The 20,700-nt window shown below is 37.6% G+C and overlaps 1 long non-coding RNA gene across 1 annotated transcript; it reads right to left on the bottom strand.

Moving 5' to 3' along the window:
• Window positions 1-5,473: 5,473 nt before the first annotated feature.
• LOC141577147 (uncharacterized) lies at window positions 5,474-19,937 on the bottom strand. Its single transcript, XR_012505780.1, has 3 exons — window positions 18,848-19,937; window positions 18,203-18,405; window positions 5,474-10,376 (listed from the first exon to the last, which is right to left on the bottom strand). It is a non-coding gene; the product is annotated as an uncharacterized LOC141577147 (long non-coding RNA).
• Window positions 19,938-20,700: the final 763 nt, after the last annotated feature.

The following is a 20,700-nucleotide window of genomic DNA, read 5'->3' as shown; positions in this document are numbered from 1 at the left end:
TGACTTTCACAACGAGAGCAAAAGACCCAGAGGGCTGAGGAGAGGAGACAGAGAGATGGAGGGAACAAGCAGATGGGGCCAAGGATTCGCCTTTAAACTCTGATTAAATCCAATTCTACGTGATGTGGCCATAAAGACTGAAAACAATTTGCGATTAGAGTCAGGATGCATGAAGTTCACTTTCCAGCCACACTTCTGTGTCTGATATTAATTATATTTATGGCTCTCTCTCTTGACAAAAGAACCTGTTTGAAAATATATAAAAATCCAAGGCAGCTTTCTTGGTGTGAGAGTAGCTTTATGGCAAATGAATAGAAATGATCATTCCAGTGGAAGTTCTGCACACAGGTAAGTTTGAAATATCTATTAAGGACATACGGAATGTAAAACAAATGTTATTTTATATATGATAGTCCTCAAAATGTTGACAAATTTAAGAAAATTGGAATAACATTTGTTCTTTCTTAGGGCTGGATGATACATATATATTTTAATACCAGTTAAATAGACAAATTTTAAGAGGATCCTAAAGGAAGACGTTGAGCAATAACTTCCAGGGGTATTTGGAATTTTGACTAAAATATAAAAGAAACACTGAATCTGAGAAGAAATGACACACTCTCCAAAGAAGAATTATCAAGCTCTGGAAAATTTAAGTTCTAAAGACAAGTTTCCATTTGTAATATGGTTTTTCATTATTTAATGTCTTATTATGTCAATAGTAAAAAACAATGTGGTGGTTAGTTTTATGTTTCAACTCTATCATCCTGACTTTAAGTCCAATTGTATATTAAGAACTGTAGTGAGCCAGTCTGTGAAGTTCTGGCCCAAACGTAGTGATGGTTTTGCTCATCAGATGCTATTACAGACATGAAATGACTGAACACCTACTGACTGACGTCCCAGGTAAAGCACCTTGAAAGCCTGTGTCTCCTGGAATGTTCTAATGCTTCTGGTGAAAGTCCGACATCTGGGACGCCTGGTGTGTTGTCCCAGGTGAGCGCGTCCTGGCTTCAGCGCTAACACTAGACACACTCAGAAGGAGGATTTAAGAGGCCTCCTTCATTTTTATCCATCATGTGTCTGAGGCAGGAAGAAAACAGAATAAAATCTTAACTTTTTTAAATGTTTGTCTGCTTGAATTACTTCATTCAGCCCCAACAGTGGTGTGCAGGCAGGCAGAACACTCTATAATTTATCTTTTCCAGAAACAAAACCAGGCCTTCACTTAACCTCGTGGTGACTTTGGGTGTTGCGTACACACACACACGCACACACACACACACACGCACACATTCATTGCACAACCCTTTCTTTATTTCATTGTCTACGTGTGGACTCTCCAACTGGAGGACACTTTCAGGACCAGCAGGCAGTTACTGACTTCTGAGTCTTTGTTAGCAAAGACAATGGAAACAAACCGCCGTTTCCTGCCCCTGCCACCTCACCACATGGTGCTGGTGTGGTGCCCAACCATGAAATGCCAGATGGCCCAGAGACATCAATTGTTCAAGAATAACCACACACACTTTGAAAAGCAGATGCTTTAACGATGTCTCTGCTGCTGTCAAGGATGACAAGTACCCTATAGCTGTGCTCGGACTTGCATCTTTGCAGCTAGTATAGATCACAAGCTTCTTTAGAAGCTCTCCCAAAGGTTTGTACAACCCTTAACTATGAAGTCCTCTACGTAACATTGGAAGTTTACATCCAAAGCCTAGAACTAAATGCTTGTTTGGGCACTTAGGAAAGCAATATCGAATACCGACACCATGAGTCATCACCTTGCCAGTGTCACATTGTGCTGGGTCACTGGAAATGTTCATGCTAGAACATCAAATCCTACAGATGTCTCTGGGCGATGCTAAACTCTCTGAAGCTCAGTGTGGAAAGGAGATCTATAAGAGGCACTTCTTGGGAAATAAAAGCAATAAAAGCAATTACAAACCCTATAACACTCCTTAGAAAATCTGCTTTCAAAAGAAGCTCATCCTGATACATCTTCAATTCTGTGTAGCCCAGATCTGGAATTTATTTCCATGAAGGCACTGACCAAAAGTGGAAATCTACCAACCTGTTAATTGATTTTTTATTGAATAAAATTTTAAGTAAGTAAAAGTAGTATAAGCTACACTTCTTAGCACAAAGCAGCCAAAACTAATTTTATGCCCTTAGGAAGTGACCAAGAAACCTTGGGCAAGAATCAATATTGAGTTTTCAAGACTCTTCCAAGAGAAGAAAGCCTGGATGAGACCCATCTAATCTTAGAATTGTGATTGCCAGACACTAATATTTCTGTCAACTAATCTGAGTTTTCATCAGTTGAGCTAAAGTAATTTGTCCAAAATATTTTTTCCAAACACTGCAGGTGAGGAATGTAGATGAATAAAAAAATGTGCTGAAATGCACTGCTGTAGAAGATTGGTCAGACTGAAATAACCAATAGAGGAGCTTTATCAATTTACGATTTATGTAGCAAATTGTACAGCAACGCAATGCGTCGTCATTATCACAGGATGTTGAAGTACAAATGGATTTTTCCCTAAAGTTCCCACTTTCCTTTCCCACCTGCTCACCCAATTCAGGCAAATAGTCTATTTGAGTTGTTTCCTGAGGATGTAGGTGTGACAGGGTGGGGTGGAAAACAGAAACTTCCTATAAGTCTTTGGTTTATATTTTCCAAAATCCTAAACCCATAAAAGAGTTATTTCAGGAGCAAAAATGACTCTGGGGGAAGCCATCAAGATTTATAGAGAGAGAGATTTTCCCTGAAGGTTGGAAAAACAATCTACTAAACTGGGGGAGAGCAAAAAAAAGACAAAGAGTGGTGGTTTAGAGAAAGGTAGTTACTCCGCTTTCCACACTGAAACATCAGTAAGGAGGCAAGACCCTGATGTGGTTTAGGAAACAGAGAACAAATGTGGGTATTCACTCCTCTTAGATCATAAACCCACAGATGTGATAAAGCCACGGATAGAGCATTAAGGCAAATGAAGTCATAGTCATGTCCCAGGGAAACTCCCTTACCAGGGAATAGCATGGAAGCAACAGGAGGATGCCCCAGTTCTGAAGCCTGGCATGAAAGCAGCAGAGAGACGCACTGGACCTGAAACCCTGGGTAGACAAGACTGAGGGTTGTCTCGACAGTTTACTGTGGATCAGTGCGCAAAGACCAAACAGAACTTTGGGTTGATCAGAAAATATCTGTGTGGACAGATGACTCAAGGACAAGAGGGGTCCTACAAAGCCTTGAAATTATATATATCTCCCTGGAACTTAGACATGAGCCAAGGAAGAGGCAATTTTAGTGTTCGATGTCCTGGGGAACAGAAGATTTTAAGAATTTAGTAGATATGTAGAAGAATAAAGTTAAGCTTCTTACATATCTGGACAACTACTCAGGAAATACTCAGTTCCCCGTGGTGGCAACCACCCAGGACCTTCTCCACTCATATGAGAATTTGGAATCCTCTTCTTAAACACTCTCTTCCCTTGGATTTTGGGACATCTCTCAACCCCAAGTCTTCCCCATGTATCATTTCCATTGCCTGGATGTCTGTTATCCTGGCTAATTTCTTCTTATACTTCAAGTCTGCACTTAAACATCTCTTCATCGTAGACACTTTCCATGATTCTTCAGGATTAATTAAATTCCCCTTGCTTTAAACAATTTTACAGCCTCTCCCATAACACTCATCCCAGCTGTAATCACTCATTGAATATCTATCTGCCTTTGCTAACTTCAGGAGGACAGATGGTTGTGTTCACTGACTTAGCCCCAGGGCCCAACATAGTGTCTGGCACATCCTACGTGCTTGATAACTATTCCCTGAATTGAACTGAATTGAAATTTTCTTAAAATGCTTTTCCCATCACATTTTAGTAGATGTTTTTGTAACATGGGGAGCATTCAAAGAAGGGGGTCATTACACTGGTAAAATGTCTAGAAGAGCTAGTTAAAGTGGGCTATTTGAAGAACCTGGAAATATTTAACGTTTAGAAGAAAAAAAAGGCATTTACAGCTCATCTTATGGAAGAGAACCTAGAAGCGCTCCCTGTAACAAAATCACAATGTAGAGGGACAATTCCATTCAGTCTGAGGAAAGACTATCCAACAATTGAAGCTAACAGAAAATGGCATGCGTCAAAGCAACAGCAGTTCTCTGCCCATCCTCTGGTTTAAAAAGACATGATCTTTTATGTTTATTTAACTTTTTTTTTAATTGAATATAGTCACTTACAAAATGTGTCAGTTTCTGGTGTACAACATAATGTCCCAGTCATGCATATACACACATATATTCATTTTCATAAAAGGTTTTTACAAGATATTGAATATAGCTCCCTGTGCTATACAGAAGAAATTTGTTTTTTTTATCTGTTTTTATATATGGTGGTTAACATTTGCAAATCTCAAACTCCCAAATTTATCCCTTCCCACTCCCTTTCCCCTGGTAACCATAAGAATGTTTACTACATCTGCAAGTCTGCTTCTAAACAGACATGACCTCGAGAAGGGATTTCTTCACTGGACAGATAGTGCGGGAGATGAATCTAAAGATCTTCCCATGCGCTCAGGTCTCCTTTACAAGTGAAGGAAAAGTAAGAACTTATCTATTATCCTTCTTCCCCTTAAGCCATCGCAAGTTTAGAGGGGGGAAGTTGCATCAGGAAGAGAAACACTGGACATAAACTCTTCAGAAAAGAACTGTGTTTAACACACACTGTTGTAATTTTTTTTCCTCTGGGTATATTGGACTTGTTCTAGTGTTATTTTCATGTTCAATTTGTTTTTAGTTGATGTTTGTTTGGCTGGTTGGTTGATTGATTTGTTTTTCAGTAATTCTGGGTGTGTTATCCTTGCAAACAACTTATTGTACACTGCCCTTTCTTCAAAATTTTGTAGTCCAACTTTGTGGTTCAACCAGGAGCAATTGCTCAACAAACATGAAAATGATCATTGCTCATTGCTGGTTTTTAATCTAATTACTAAAAAATTCAACAAACAGTTTTATAGATGCTCAAAATTTCCTGTCAGTACACAACCCTTGAGACATGGCAGATGGCAAGAAGTAGCTTGTCAAAGGACATCTAGAGAGGGGAAATTATTTTTGAAAAAAAAAACTCATGAAGCCATAATATTAGTTTCATTGATATTAGGGCCTGGGGTTAAACACAGTTTTTCCATTAGTAGCCATTCTATTTCACATTCTTCCTCTCTGGACTTTTCAACTCTCAATGCCAGGAAAAAACAGTAATGGTGAATATTGGGGCATTTGGAATCTAAAATAGTTATACAAGTAGTTTTTTAACAAGACAGAGAGTTTGTAAACTAAGGTTTTCTTTCATTTATTCTAATATCCCCAACATTATTTAGTCTTTCTCTACTACTCAGCAACACAGTACACATACAACAACTTTCTTACAAAAAGAATCAAAACTTTATTTTGAGAAAATAGTATTTTTGGTAAAATTCAAGTAAACCCATTTAAAAATGAAATCACTAAATGATAAATTTCACTTTGACTTACACAGATATTAGAGCATGTCAAGTCATAGCATAACTGAGATTATTTTTATCCCTTTTGGTACTCATTCTCCAGGCTATGGAGAATTTTTATTCAATTTTTCAACAGAGTACAGAAAGAGACTAGACAGGGGGAAGGACCTAGAGGAAGTACATGAAAAGATGCACACATGATTATACAAGGGCAGAGTGGGGAATACGGTAGAAGCCTGGGCAGGGAAAGTCATGCCTATCCTGCAGCCAGAGGTTTGGTATTAAGGCTAAAGCAACTAACCAGATAGTGAGAGTCTGGTGAGAGCCACTGAGCCTCTAAAACCCAAAGGTTGGCTGGATAGGTCATTGCTGAGCAAAGCCTTGAAGCCACTCTATCTTTAAAGGCATCAGAGAGCATCTACTCTTGGAAAAATGAAGTAGATACACATTTTCCTATTCCTCCTGCTAACTACAGTGGGGGAAAAGCGGAGGGACATTACATATAAAACAAACATAAGAAATTGAAGATAATGGTGGAGAAAAGAAAGAAAACTGGCTAAGGGCCTCAGGGTCCATGGAAGGATACAGTAGTGAGTTTTGTAGGTTTGGGGTTTGGGGTTTTGGTGGGGGTTCTTTCCTCGTTTATCAAGACTGCTTTCTGGAGAAGCTAGCAACACAGAAACACCAATGGGCACAAAAAAAAAAAAAAAAAATCCCAAAGTAAAGCCTGCTCCCATTATCCAGAAGGAGCATGCCAACAAGACAGAAAATGTTTTTTTCTTATTTTTAATTTTTCTTTTTTTGTCATGGCATCTTTTGGATTTTCTATGTATAGTGTCATGTCATCTGCAAACAGTGACACTTTTCCTTCTTCCTTTCCAATTTTGAATCCTTTTATTTCCTTTTCTTCTCTGATTCCTATTGCTAGGACTTCCAAAACTATGCTGAATTAGAGTGGCCAGAAAATGTTTAGAAAGTAACCATTCTGTTTCAGCTAAATACCATGGAAAAATAACTGTGCCCTGACCCCTCAAAACACTGTTCCCACCAGTAAAGGCCAAGTGGGGTATCTAGACTTGCCAGGGAGGAAGGCAAGGAATGAGGCACCCCAACCCTTCCACCAGAGTGGTGTCAGAGAAGACCCCGAAGGGAGAAAGGACTTTCATATGTTAGTCCCCACCCTCGTGGTGTCATTGTGGAAGCTGTACTTCCACATCCGCCCCTCTCCCTCCCCACTGGGTGGTGTCAGAGGAGGCCTAGAGGAAAGTCAGGACTTTCAACACTACCTGTAGGTAAGGAGGGCACCCCCATCCCCATGGTGTTAACGGAGGCCTGGTAGGGAGAAGGAACAAGGCACTTCTGTCCCTCCAAACCAGAGTAGTATCATTAGAGACAGTAAAACTTCTGAACTCCCACTCATCACCCACTGCAGTGATGAGAAGCAACTTCTCTACAGGTGTCAATGGGGAACTTGGACTTCCATCCCACCTGGGAGTCACAGGGCAATGCAACCACCAGAATGGAGTCAGAAGACACCTGCTGAAACAGAAAATTTAAATACGTCCCAGAGTCTCATAATGTAATACCCAAAAATGTCCAGGTTTTCATCAAAAGTCATTCATCCTGCCAGGAATCAGGGAAACTTCAACATGAATAAGAAAAGGTAATCCACAAGCATCCACAGGAAGATGACACAGAGGTTAGGAATATCTGACAATGATCTTAAAACGGGAATCATAAAAATGCTTCAACAAGCAATTATGAACATGCTTGAAACAAAAGAAAAAAATACAAAGTCACAGCAAAGATGTAGAAAATGTAAAGAAGAATCAAACAGAAATTTTAGAATTGAAAAATATACTAACAAAAATTTTAAAACGTTAACGGATGGTCTCAACAGCAGAATGGAAAAGATAAAGAACAGTTAACTTGAAAATAGAACAATAGAAATTTCCCAATCTGAAAACAGAGCAGATAGACTGAGGGCAAAAATGAACAGAAACTCAGGGACCTTCGGAACTTAATAAAATATCTAACTTACGTGTCACTGGAGTCTTAGAAAGGAAGGAGAAAGAGAACGGGGTTGGAAATATATTCAGAGACAGAATCTGAATATTTGAATAACACTGTTTTAAGTTAGCACCATCAATTCCCAGATTTTCCCACTTCACTTACTCTTGGAAGCTAGAGTCTGGCTTGCTGAATTTTAGGAAGACAATATTGGCCTCACGATGCACCATAAGAGGGCAGTCAATGCAGCATCCGAAGCCCAGTTCAAAGATACATATTTTGGTAAAAGTTGTGTAAATCAAAAACTCCTTTTCTGACCCTAAAAATTTTCTGGTTCACTCTCAGTTGCAGTCCCTTCCCATGACATGAAACTGCAAATCTTCCAGAGTCTAGAGTAGGGCTGTCACTGGGAGCACACCCCAAATTCAGCAGTTGAAGCTGTATTTGATCATGGGGCAGATGAGGTAAATCTGACCCTTGGATTTCCTATTCTGGGAATGAGTAAAGCAGCCCGCTGCGTCCTGCTTCCTTTCACAAAAGCCCTTGGCCAGGAAGCCACGAGTAATACTTTGAACTTGAGGCCACCTAAGAATTTCATCTCTAACCAGTTCTAGAAAAGCTGTGATTTTCAAAGTTTCTACCAATATTCATTGAAAACTGGCATTTTGGTTGAGAGGACAAATTATTGGGACTTTAAAAGACAATGTCTGGCAAGACACCATAAATCTCCTAGAAGAGAACATAAGCAAAACATTCTCTGACATAAATCTTAGCAATGTTCTCCTAGGGTGGTCTTCCCAGGCAATAGAAATAAAAGCAAAAATAAAGAAGTGAGACCTAATTAAACTTTTATGCTTTTGCACAGCAAAGAAAACTATAAACAAAATGAAAAAGCAATCTACAGAGTGGGAGAAAATATTTGCAAACAACATGACTGACAAGGGCTTAATTTCCAGAATATACAAAGAGCTCATACAGCCCAATAACAAAACAAACAAACAAAAAAACAATTGAAAAGTGGGCAGAAGACCTAAACAGACATTTCTTCAAAGAAGACATACATTTGGCAAATAGGCACATGAAAAGATGTTCAATATTGCTAATTATCAGAGAAATGAAAATCAAAACTACAATGAGATATCACCTCACACCATTCAGAATGGCCATCATTGAAAGGTCCACAAATGATAAATGCTGGAGAGGGTGTGGAGAAAAGGGAACCCTCCTACACTGCTGGTGGAAATGTAATTTGGTGCAGCCATTATGAAAAACAGTACGGAAATTCCTTAAAAAACTAAAAAAAGATTTACCATATGACCCAGCAATCCCACTCCAGGGCATATATCAGGAGAAAACTTTAATTTGACAAGATTCATGCACCTCAGTGGTCATAGCAGCCCTTTTTACAGTAGCCAAGACATAAAAGCAACCTAAATGTCATCGACAGATGACTGGATAAAATAAAGAAGGTGTGGTGTATGTGTATATGTGTGTGTATACACACACACACACACACACACACACACACACACTCACACAAGGAATACTACTCAGTCATTAAAAATAATGATATAATGCCATTTGCAGCAACATGGATGGACCTGGAAATTATCACGCTAAGTGAAGTAAGCCAGAAAAAGAAATACAAATACCATATGATGTCACTTATATGTGGGATCTAAAAAAAATGACACAAATGAACTTGTTTACAAAATAGAAACAGACTCATCACAGACATAGGAAACAAACTTATGGTTACTGGGGTGAAGAAGGGGAGGGATAAATTCGGAATTTGGGATTTGCAGATATTAACTACTATATATAAAATAGATAAACAGCAATGTCCTACTGTATAGCACAGGGAACTATATTTAATATCTTGTGGTAAACTATAATGAAAAAATATGAAAAAGAATATATATATGTGTGTATAACTGAATCACTATGCTGTACACAAGAGACTAACACAACATTATAAATCAACTATACTTCAACTAAAAAAAAAGACTATGGGGCAGTCTGGAATGAGGAGGTTGACCAAAAAAAAGCTAAATTGTTCCATTTAACAAATTATCAGTAAATTCCATGTGTAATAATAACATACTTTTTAAATTTTTTTTCCTTAAAATGAGTGGGAGGTGAATTTGGGGAGTTGGAGTAAAGAGAGGGGAAAAAAAGATTCTAGTGTGAGAGAGAAGACCCACAAAAATGGTAGCAGGCTCAGAGCCCCTCAAAAATGTACAAAAAGATAAGAATCCTGTAGAGCAGAAATGGCTAATGAACTTGAGGCAAGTGATTCATTGATGTGAATTTAGGTTGTTTGCTGATTTGTGATTTAATTCCTTGCCACTATCACCAAGACTTCACGTATGTTCTCCATAGCAGCTCCAGGCTGGCGATACAGGAAAGAATAGAGGACAGGTGATGGTTGTTGGCTTTGAATGAACTAGTTGGGCAGGAGACAGGTATAGCAAGACGACAGATGCAGAGCTAATGAAAGTGAGATAGGAAACGTATATGGGGAGGCATGGCAGATGGGACAATAGAAGAGCCAAGAGCATCTTGTACCCATTTTCCTTCGCTCCCCAACCTGAGGAAATAAGAGAAAGGGTCTTAGACTGACTCTACCATTTATTGAATTTGTGCAGGAGGGTCTCAGCTATTGAATTTGTATTTGAAAGACAGAAATCCAGAAGGCTGAAAGTCTTGGGGATACTGAGCTCACACATCTTCTTCCTGAGGATTCTTGAAATCTTGCAGCTTAGGGTTCCTGCCACTCAGCATTATAAACATTTCCAAGTAGATCCGGGTGAGCCTGTAACTTAGGCTACTACTTTGGGTTTGTGTGTTTCCTGTCCAGGGTCATCTGTCAACAGAGCAGACAAATACCAAAATGAATCAGTCTTATGTAGGAATAGAAAGATATTCTAAGACAAAAAACACCAGTCCAAATGTGCTTGGCTGGACCTAACCATAAATAAGGAAGTGCATGCAGGCTGATGGGGACATCGTATTGGGTATTATATGGAAACCTGGAGTGGGAAAGTACTGAGCACGCTGGGTTACTAATGGTACCGAACAGTGAATTCTGTCACTTGGCTGGCACCTTGGTTTGGGTCTCCCTCATAGCAGCGCCAAAGATGGAGACTTGGATTTGGATACAGGTAGTTTATTTGGGATGAGATCCCAGGAAATGGGAACAAGAAAGCAAAAGAGTGAGAAGAGAAAGAGAAAAGGGAATTCAAGGCTGCATTATCATAAAGGAGGGTTTGAGTCTACCAGGCCCTCTGCAAAGAGAGACAAATGCCTCTCAGAATCATCTCCTGAAAGCCAAGAGGCTGAAGCATTTCTCCAACAGCTTCTCATCATCCTAGGTTAAGGATTGCTCCCAGAGACAGAAATCCCTGCACTTCCAAGTCTACACTTTTCTGAGCCAATTCAGGAAAACAGGACACGGCTGCCCGTAGCAGATAAGGATGTATTCCCAGGGAATGTCCAGCAAAGTTATGGCTGAAATCAGAGTTGGGTTAAAAAGAAGAGCTTCAGGGTACCACAGCTTCTGCACAGCTCAGCACCCACAGCGGCCACCTCAATTCATGTCACGTTCTTCTTTTCAGTTCCTAGCACAAATTTTTTAGTGGCCACCTAAGAGTGGAATTCAGTCTTCTTGCCCCGCCCCCCAAAAGTGAAACTTTTCCTTTTTTTCTTGCCTTCTCCCAAAAACTTAACCTTCAGCAAATTAACCAACCTACTATCTCAGTTAAATGGTTAGTGATTGGGATTGAAAGATGAATAATACCTGTCTCTGCCCTCATGAATTGTACAGTTCACTGTCAGAAACAAACACGTGAAGAGATCATTTCTAGTAACATAGCGAAGACAATGAGAGAACGAACACGGACGTAGAACACAGACAAGGACAGAGATGGGGCCCTTAGCCCAGCCTGGGGAGTGGGCTGTGATCAGAGATGTCCCCCTGAAGTGGGTGTTCTAGGTGCAAGAAAGCTTTTAAAAGGACGTGAGAAAAAGCAGCATGCTGTGCACTTCCGTCTTTCTTATTTATTCCTTCCAACTCTTACTTCCAATGGTAGTCTTAAGCTTTTCCTTCGTAACAATTTTTTATGTATAGGAACTTTTTCATGTTCATCCCATGAAAACAGGCTATTTCTGTCCTTTTGATTTCTCTACCCCTAGTGCAAACCCACTAAGATGCTCAATATTTGGTGAATGATTTAAAGAACAAGTGAATGACTGATATTTATAATCTCTTTAAATTCTATAATTTATAATAAGATTAGAAGCGTTCCTTAGGAGACAAGACACGGACTCATCAGTTAAGGTCTAACACTGCATCTCAAGGACAATTGACTATTTCCCTTTCCTGAAACAACAGGTAATTTATGTTCCAGGAAAAGTTGTTCATTTTCATAATCTAGAAAATATACATTTTAAGTGGTTTACCAGAATTCTTTGGATATGTATCAATATTAAGGCTTTATGCATCACAAAATTTATCTTTACATAGAAATTAGGGGAACAGTGGGAGCCCCGTTGCTCCTCTCCAAGGTGTGAGCCTCTTCTCTCATACATGTCTGGTGCCTCCTGTGCCTACTCAGGTAAGGTGGGGTAGGTGGTGGGTGTGGCCCTCTAACCAGCGCTCTATGTGCAATGCTCATGGCATTGACTATTGACTGAACTCAACCTTGGCCGGAATGTCAGCAGCACCATAGCTTGTCTACGTTCTCAATTCAATAAGTCAGGGGTAATAAGATTAGATTGTTTGATTTTCACTTATAATTTTGCAAACTTCGGCAAAGTTTAATTTTTATGTGTGAATGACTGTTTAATTCAAATGCCAACAAACACATGATATACTTTTCTGGAGGAAAAAGACTTGGACAATTTTTACATCAATTTTTGTGGAATTGGTGTTGGATTGGTGCAGGTACACCCAGATTACTGAAGAAGGCTGAGTTTAGTTATAACTTTTAGCAGAAAGTTGCAAAATAGTATATAAGTTTAGGGAAGCAGTCTGTTTTCATGGAGCAAATCGAAGCTAACCAATCCATCTAGAATAGACAATGTGACCATTTCATTCTTCCACAAACACTTACTGATTATCTACGATGGGTCAAATGTTGTCCTGTATGTTAATTCCAAACATCAAGAGACTCACAACCGAACTTCCTATTTTTATAAAATTACATTGGAAAACATTTCAAAGCCTCAAAACTCATGCTGAGATCCTTCAGCAATTAATCTGAACAAAATTAATTTTTTTTAATTTAAGAGTTGAACCAGGAAGGAGGAGCAGTCCCTCAGAGCCATCTGGGAGGCTGTCATCCCAGGCTCGAAGGGGTTCAAGTCCTCAGAAATGTCTGCTTAATAAAACATAACTCTCAAAAAAAAAAAAAAGAGTTGAACCAGAAAGGGAGAAAGTTGATGCATGAGTTTATTAACATTTTATACATCTGTGGGCATCAGAAATGAGGTCAGTGTCATGCATAAATAGCTAAACCTTTGAAAATCTGAAAAGATTTATACTGGAAAATTGGTTTTCTTATATGATAACAAGAGTATTAACAGATATTTCGGTGTCTTATCAGTATGAAGAGAACACTTTCAAATTGTGAATGTTGTCTCTCTTGGTACTTTCCCTTCAACAACTCTGTTTTTCATTATTTTATGGCACAATGTTTGAATAGATTTAATTTACACTACTTTAAAACATTTTAGAGAATGGTTCTGGTCTACTTCATCAATCTAAAAATTATACTAATATAATACAAATAATTATATTAATTTTACTGAATCCTTGTTATCAACAGTGTGATCATCTTGACAGTTAGATAAAGGAAATGACAAAAATCAGATCTAAATAATAACTTGAGTTAAAAGTTTGTGACCAGAATCTTTTCATGTACCTTAGGAAATACATACATAACTAGAATTTTTAAATTACTATAAACAATCTCCTGCCTCACCAATCCCTTTCTCCTTAGTATTCTCTTAGAGTCATTTTTCTACTTTGCATTATTTTAGACTAAAGTTTATGCTTTAAGCATAGATGCACACTTGTTGTTTGCCAAACACCCTCCTTTCTCCTCCTTTAACTACTGATCTTTTTTCTCTCCTTCCTTTCTGTCTCTCTCACTTATTCTTACATGCCTACACTCACACACACGGTCTTCCTCAGTCTCATAATCAATGACCCACGAAACATTTGTCTCTGTCACTTTTTCACTTTTTAAAAAAGAAACGTGACAATATTTGTTTCTACATAAGAAAGTCAGTGGAAAATTGAAGTAAATTTCTAGATGGCTGTCTATAGTATACACTTCTTTAAATATTAAGAAAATTGAAGCACGGATCAATTTCACATTCTTAATTACTCAGGTTTCACCTTCATTACACTTCTACAAAGAGACACACATGAATAAAAAGCAATATTTGTAGTCTCTCTCCTCAGTTGTATTGAACAGACATTTTCATTGGAGAGAAAAAAAGTATTTTCCAGACGTTGACCTAAAACCAAATTCATTTTTCCAGAGAACTGTTTTGTATTTGTTCCTGAGGTAATGAGTTTCTCAAGTCCAAATGACATACAGAACAAAATGTGTAATTACCAGGAAGAACTAAAATTTTTTTCAAAACTTTTCTGGGTTCTCCCAATTCTATTTAGAAAGCCACTGAAGTTATGAGACTTCAAATAAGGAAATTCCCCTCTGATTGTAAATTATACTGGGTCAGAGAAGCCTAAACGAGTAGGTATGTCCTGGGACGTACCGTAGGAGGTTACCAGTAATACAGTAGTAAGTTTCCTCTCTATGTAGAAAATGTCCTCAGGACTGACAAGTCCCTACAGGACTAATTTGAACTTTATATGTCATATGAAATTCTCTTGTATGCAAATTCTCTTCCCTCTGTCCTTTCTATCCCTAACTTCATGGAATCAATCTATTTCCATCCAAGTTATGTTCCTCTATATTTTTATAAACCTAACTTCAAAAAAGGATCCATCTGTTGTTTGTGTGTGTGTGTGTGTATGTATTCATAAACCTTTAAAGTTTTAAAATTTTTAATAAGGAAAAGGAACAGATCTTTGAAAGTACACAGTGTAACAATAAAAAGGAGAGAGAAAGAAAGACAGGAGACAGAATATAAAGAAAAGTACAACTATGGTATCACTTATATATGGAATCTTAAAAAATGATACAAGTGGATTTATTTACAAAACACAAACAGACTCACAGAAATAGAAAATAAATTCATGGTTTTATTGGGAAGGGGGAAGAGAGGAGGAAGGATAAGTTGGGAATTTGGGATTTGTGGATACAAACTACTGTATATAAGATAGGTACACAATAAGGCCCTACTGTATAGCACAGGGAACTATAGTCACTATCTTGTAATAACCTCTCATGAAAAAGAATATATACATATAGAACTGCATCTGTATGCTGTACACCAGAAACTAACACAACATTGTAAATCAATAATACTTCAACAACAACAAAAAAATAAAAGTACAACTAGAATAAAAATATCTCCTTGAAAAGAATGGACCTATCTATAAAGATCTTAGCTGCCTCTAAACATGGATCACAAAATCATTAAGCATCGTCTTTGCAGCAGACTCCACACCCACACAGCTGAAACTCATGGTGGTCACCATCCCCTCCTCCAAGGGCAGGTAAGCCATTCAAAATAGGCTGCAGACTTTCCAGTTTCTACCTCTTAGCCTTTGACCCCTTGCTATTTCCAGCAGAGTAGAGGCAACAAAGGATGTATGATAGAAAGCCAGGAACACATTTTCCCAATACTGCAGCCTCCATGGATCCCACAATCCCCAATGTATAAAACCCACATCCTGTGATTCCTGCAGATGGCTCCCATCATGGAATAAGGCCTGGATGAGGATGAATGAGAATTGAACAGGGAGAAGGGCTATAACTGCGTCACACTCTTTACTGGTGGCGCCAATCATTGGTACTTTTTATAGTTGGTATTTAGCACATATCTGTTTGACAGAATAAAGAAGTGAATAAATAAAAGCACAGTAGCAACACATCAAATAAAGCTGATGCTTGGGGCCAGAAATATGCCATCTTGAAGAGCTACTTCTTTTGGATAGACTAAAATGAAATACTGGTGTTATCCAAATGCCTCACCTCACACACCCACCCCTTGTCTCTCAGCTGGCAAATTCCTGCGAGACCTTATTAGCTTTTCTATTTTTCCCTTTTTCTGGCTTCAAGTTTGTCTCATTATGAAGCAATCTGTTGTATTTTCTGATTGAAATTCCCCTTTGAACTATGATAGAGAAAACTGAGGAGCAAAAATAAGTCATTTGCAAGAGACCTGCAGTGACTCAGCTGCTGAAAAGAATTCAGATTGAGTTTTCAATATTCTGAAATATAGCCCCAAATAGTATCATAATTATTGTTTGATCACCACCAGGAAACCTTCCAAGTGACCTTGTCCAGAATGGAATCTTAGTCATTTCTCAACCAGACAGCACATGAGCAAGTCCTATGTACTTTCTGACACTGATCTAGGTACACTAGGTAGGAATAAGAGAAAAGGTTCTTTTTTTTTCAAATCAGTGAAAAATTGCTTCCTTTCTGTGTAGATCTGTATCAAGGAGCTGGCTTTGTTTCTATATGTGTGTGTGTATATTTAACTGAATTTTATTTTATATTTTATTATGTATTTTAACTGAATTTACAATGTATTTGAGATTTGGTTTGGATTTTTTCAAATAAAAAACATGAAAGTTTAGGAAAACTTTCTCAATACCACACAAAACAAAATATTTTGTCAAGACAGAATTTGCCACCCATTATTTTTTCTAATTAACTGCACAAATCAGATTACAGTGGATTTTAATGAAAGTAATTATACTGAGAATTAATTGCATTCTTCCAATTGTGAGTCATAAAATGTTTGCTAAATATTCCATTTTAATATTCCAGAAAAAAATTTATTCATTTTTAACAAGGGTTATGGAGAAACTTATTAAATGAGATTAAGTTCCAATGCCAAATAATTAACAAAAAAGACGAAAACAACATTTGTTTAGTATGTTTGTTTTATATGACCCCCAATATTTAATATACTTAAATCTCCTATTCAAATTGTGTCTCTTAATATTATTAAATAGATTTAGCTTAATAATAAACACAAATTCCCAAATAAATATTACATCATTCTAGGGTGTAAAATTATGTCTACTCTGATGTTTATCTGTGTTTTGTTTTTCATCTGTAACACTGACTTTTTTTTAAATCGACACAATAATGAATTATCAAGTATTTAAATTTCACACAAGAAATAGCAATCTGAGTGCTGCCCTCAAAGCACAAATAAGCTACTGGAGAACAGTGTTTCCACACTGTTTAAGGTGGATACTAACCTGAATGTTATGGCCTAAAAGAAATACAGAAAAGGAAGCAGTCCTTATTGGCTAGAGAATAGTAAAACCCAAGAAAGGGATGAAGGTTGAGCTCACCTGCTGAAGACTGAGAAGACAGAAGTTCTAGGTGCTTAGAAATAGGAAGGTTGAGTTAAAAACTCAGAGCACAGATGAAAATGTGATACTTTTTATCATCAAAGTTATGATGAAAATTCTTAATAGATAAAACTCTGTGAAGAAATTAGTTTATAAAAGAAAAGAGAAAGCTAAAGACCAATCCTTGAGAAACTCCAATGACCAGGATGGAGGGAAAAAAGAAGTACCAGTGAAAAAAAGACTGAGGATGTTGTGGAGACACAGAAAAAAAAAAAAAAGGATAAGAGAGTTTTCAAGGAAGCAGTTCTCAACAGAATCACATGCAGCTGAATAGCCCAAAAAGTTGAGAATTTTAAAAGGCCACTGATTTTCACTAGAAATAGGTACCTAATGACTTTCCCATAAGCAGTTTCAGGAAGCTAAGATTCCATCTCAAAGTTTACAAACAAAACAGAAAAAGGAAAAATGAGAGTGAGTGTAGAATATTTCAAGAGTTGGTCATGAAACGGAAGGAAATAAATTCAAAGTTCATTAAACAGGCATCTGGCTCCCAAGGAAAAATTTAATTTGTTTAAAGTAATTGATCGTTAGGCATGACTAATAGCAAGAAATATTTTTTATTGAATTATAGGTGATTTACAATGTTATGTTAGTTTCTGATGTAGAGCAAAGTGATTCAGTTATATATATACATGTATGTTATTTTTCATATTCTTTTCCATTATGATTTATTACAGTATATTGAATATAGTTCCCTGTGCTATACAGTAGGACCTTGTTTTTTTATTTTATATATAGTAGTTTGTGTCTGCTCTTCCCAAACTCCTAATTTATCCCTCCTCCACCCCCTAAGAAAGATTTTTTAAAAGAAAGATTGTGAACCCTAAGGAGGGTGGGTTATAGAAAAATGTGGGAACAATTCATGAATAGCCCCATTCAGGGATGGGTCCCAAAGCAGAGAAGAAAAGTTAACTTCAGAGATTAGAATAAAAGTAAGAGTGGTTAACATTTACTGAGCAATGGTTATGTGCAAAGAACTATACATTATCTCCTTAAATACTTATAAAAAACTTACAAGTAGATATCATTCCCATTTCACCTATGAGGGAATTGGAACTAAAAGAAATAACTTACCTAAGGCCACCCGGAAAGTATGAGGCAGTGTCCAAACACAAGCTTACCTGACTTCAAGCTTAACCATTGAAAATTTTTATTTCTGGTGAATTGTCTGGTGTCCCAAGGCACAATTCTCATTCAGTGTGATTGGTAGATGTTATCTTCTTAAAACTAATCTACAAACATAATTTGGACGCCACAACTTCTGACACTGACAGTAGAGACTCTTCATCCAATGTTCGCTGCATAGATTTTACTCAGAGAGGCTCTGAAGGTGGAAAAAAACAAACAAACCCTTATTCCTACTGCAGTCTCCTATGGAACAGTCCTTTAATTTCCACAGAGAAATTACAAAAGGTTGATTTCAGTAATTTTACTTCAAGGGGCCGAGAGAAATACTATTCTACCATGATACCTCTTTCTGGATATTGGAGTGGTGTCTAAATCCCAAGCTGACACCTCTCTCTTCAGCCATTGCTAACCACCCCAAGCCCTACTCCAGTGAGGAGAGTAGGTAGCAAAAGTTATCATTAAACCGAAGAGAAATATCATCTCACTCATCACCCTGCTGCTAAATTCAAGAGATGCTTTTCAGTTTTGTCTCACTTTTCTGTAGAATTTGAAGCTGTTCCCCACATACCCCCTTTTAGAAGTTCTAATCTCTTCTTGTTTTATCGACTATAGTCAACCCTGGATTACTTTCTACCTACCTGATTTTTCCTTCTCTTCACTTTTCACAGGCTTCTCTTCCTCTAAACATCCTTTAAATGTTGGAGCTTCCTTTATTCATGCCCTTCTTTCTCTTCCTTTGCACTATCCCTAAAAGGTGTCATTGTTTTAATGATTTAAATTACCACCTTTATGCTGATGAGTTCCAGGAGCATGTCTTTAGTTTGGACCTCACTGCTGACCTCCAGATCCATAGGTACAACTCAAACCTCCCCATCTGGGTGTCCTGTAGAGGTACCACATCATTTTCCTAATAACCTTTTCCTTTTATGTAGCCACTCCTTTGATGAAACACTCAGCCAGTACAGAAAATGAGCAATCATCTTTGAGATTTTTTTTCCTTTATTCAGCTTCTCTTCACATGCAATCCAATCACCGAATTCAGTAAATTCTATTCCCAAATATCCCTCAAATCTTCCCTTCCTCTTAATCTATTTCAATAATATCTTCTTTTCAGGATTTCTTTCTGAGGCTTTGTCATAGTGCCTGAAATGTAACAGAATGACATCATTTTACTCATTTTGCCCAACTGGTAACTGGTACATATTTGGTAGATATTTAAAGGGTACAGACATTTGCTACTGATGCTCCTTTGTTGATAGCAGTGCTCAATGAAATCTTGAAGCATTGGCGAGCAGACAGAAAACTAGTGGAGCCTTCATGATACACTTTTATTGATCCTAGAATGACTGATTGATTGCAGGCATTGGTGAGAGGCTATGCAAAGCTTCAAGTTCAGCTTTAAGGGATATGGTTTCATGAAGGTTTGTGCTTTTATCCCATAATAAAAAGTTCTCTCCAAGTTCAGCCCCTCTCCAATCACCATAAAATCTACACTCCATTGTATGCAATGTCTTACTCGTCAGGAATAAAAAACATAAACACTCCAGTTCAATCTTTGCTCTCAATTCAGAGATTCACAGGGTTCTAAACCAGAGACGTTGTCTTCTTATAGACTTTTGATGTGATCTCTACATTCATCATTTACCCTTGGGAAAGTCCCATATTGGCTCTATATCCTACTGACATCTCATACCATGGATAATATATGAAGAAGATGAAGCTATCTGTTTTACTAGAACAAATAATCCTAAAATTTGCCTGGAACTACAAAAGACCCAGAATTGCCAAAGCAATGCAAAGGAAAAAGAACAAAGCTGGGACATAACCCTCTCAAACTTTAGACAAAATTAGAAAGCTACAGTAATCAAAACAGTGTGATATTGGCACAAAAACAGACATATAGATCAGTGGAAGAAATAGAGATCCCAGAAAAAGGCCCACACACTGATAGTCAGTTTATCTTTGACAAAGGAGGCAAGAATATACAATGGAGAAAAGAAAGTCTCTTCAGCATGGTTGCTGGGAAAGCTGGACAGCCTGATGTAAATCAATGAAATTAGGACATTTCCTCAAGCTACACACAAAAATAAATTCAAAATGGTTTAAAGACATAATATAAGATGTGACATCATAAAAATCCTAGAAGAGAACATAGGCAAAATATTCTCAGACATAAATCATAGTAATATTTTCTTAGATCAGTTTCCCAAGGCAAAAGAAATAAAAGCAAAAATGGCTAAGGTGTCCAGTTATTTTCTCAAATGCCAATCCAAATATTGCTGTGAAATGTTTTTAGATGTAATTAACATTTAAATCTATAGATTTTAAGTAATGCATATTTCCCTGCATAATATGGGTGAGCCTCATCCAATCAGTTGAAGGCCTTAAGAGCAAGGACTGAGATTTCCCAAAGAAGAAGGAATAAAACCTCAAGACTGCAGCATAGAAACCCCACCTGTATTTGCTTTGTAGGGCTGCCATTACAAAATAT

The sequence above is a fragment of the Camelus bactrianus genome, chromosome 1 (assembly GCF_048773025.1).
Source record: "Camelus bactrianus isolate YW-2024 breed Bactrian camel chromosome 1, ASM4877302v1, whole genome shotgun sequence".
In the NCBI taxonomy this organism is placed as follows: domain Eukaryota; kingdom Metazoa; phylum Chordata; class Mammalia; order Artiodactyla; family Camelidae; genus Camelus; species Camelus bactrianus.
Note: the sequence above shows the minus strand (reverse complement) of the source record. Positions and strands in the feature narration are given on the sequence as shown.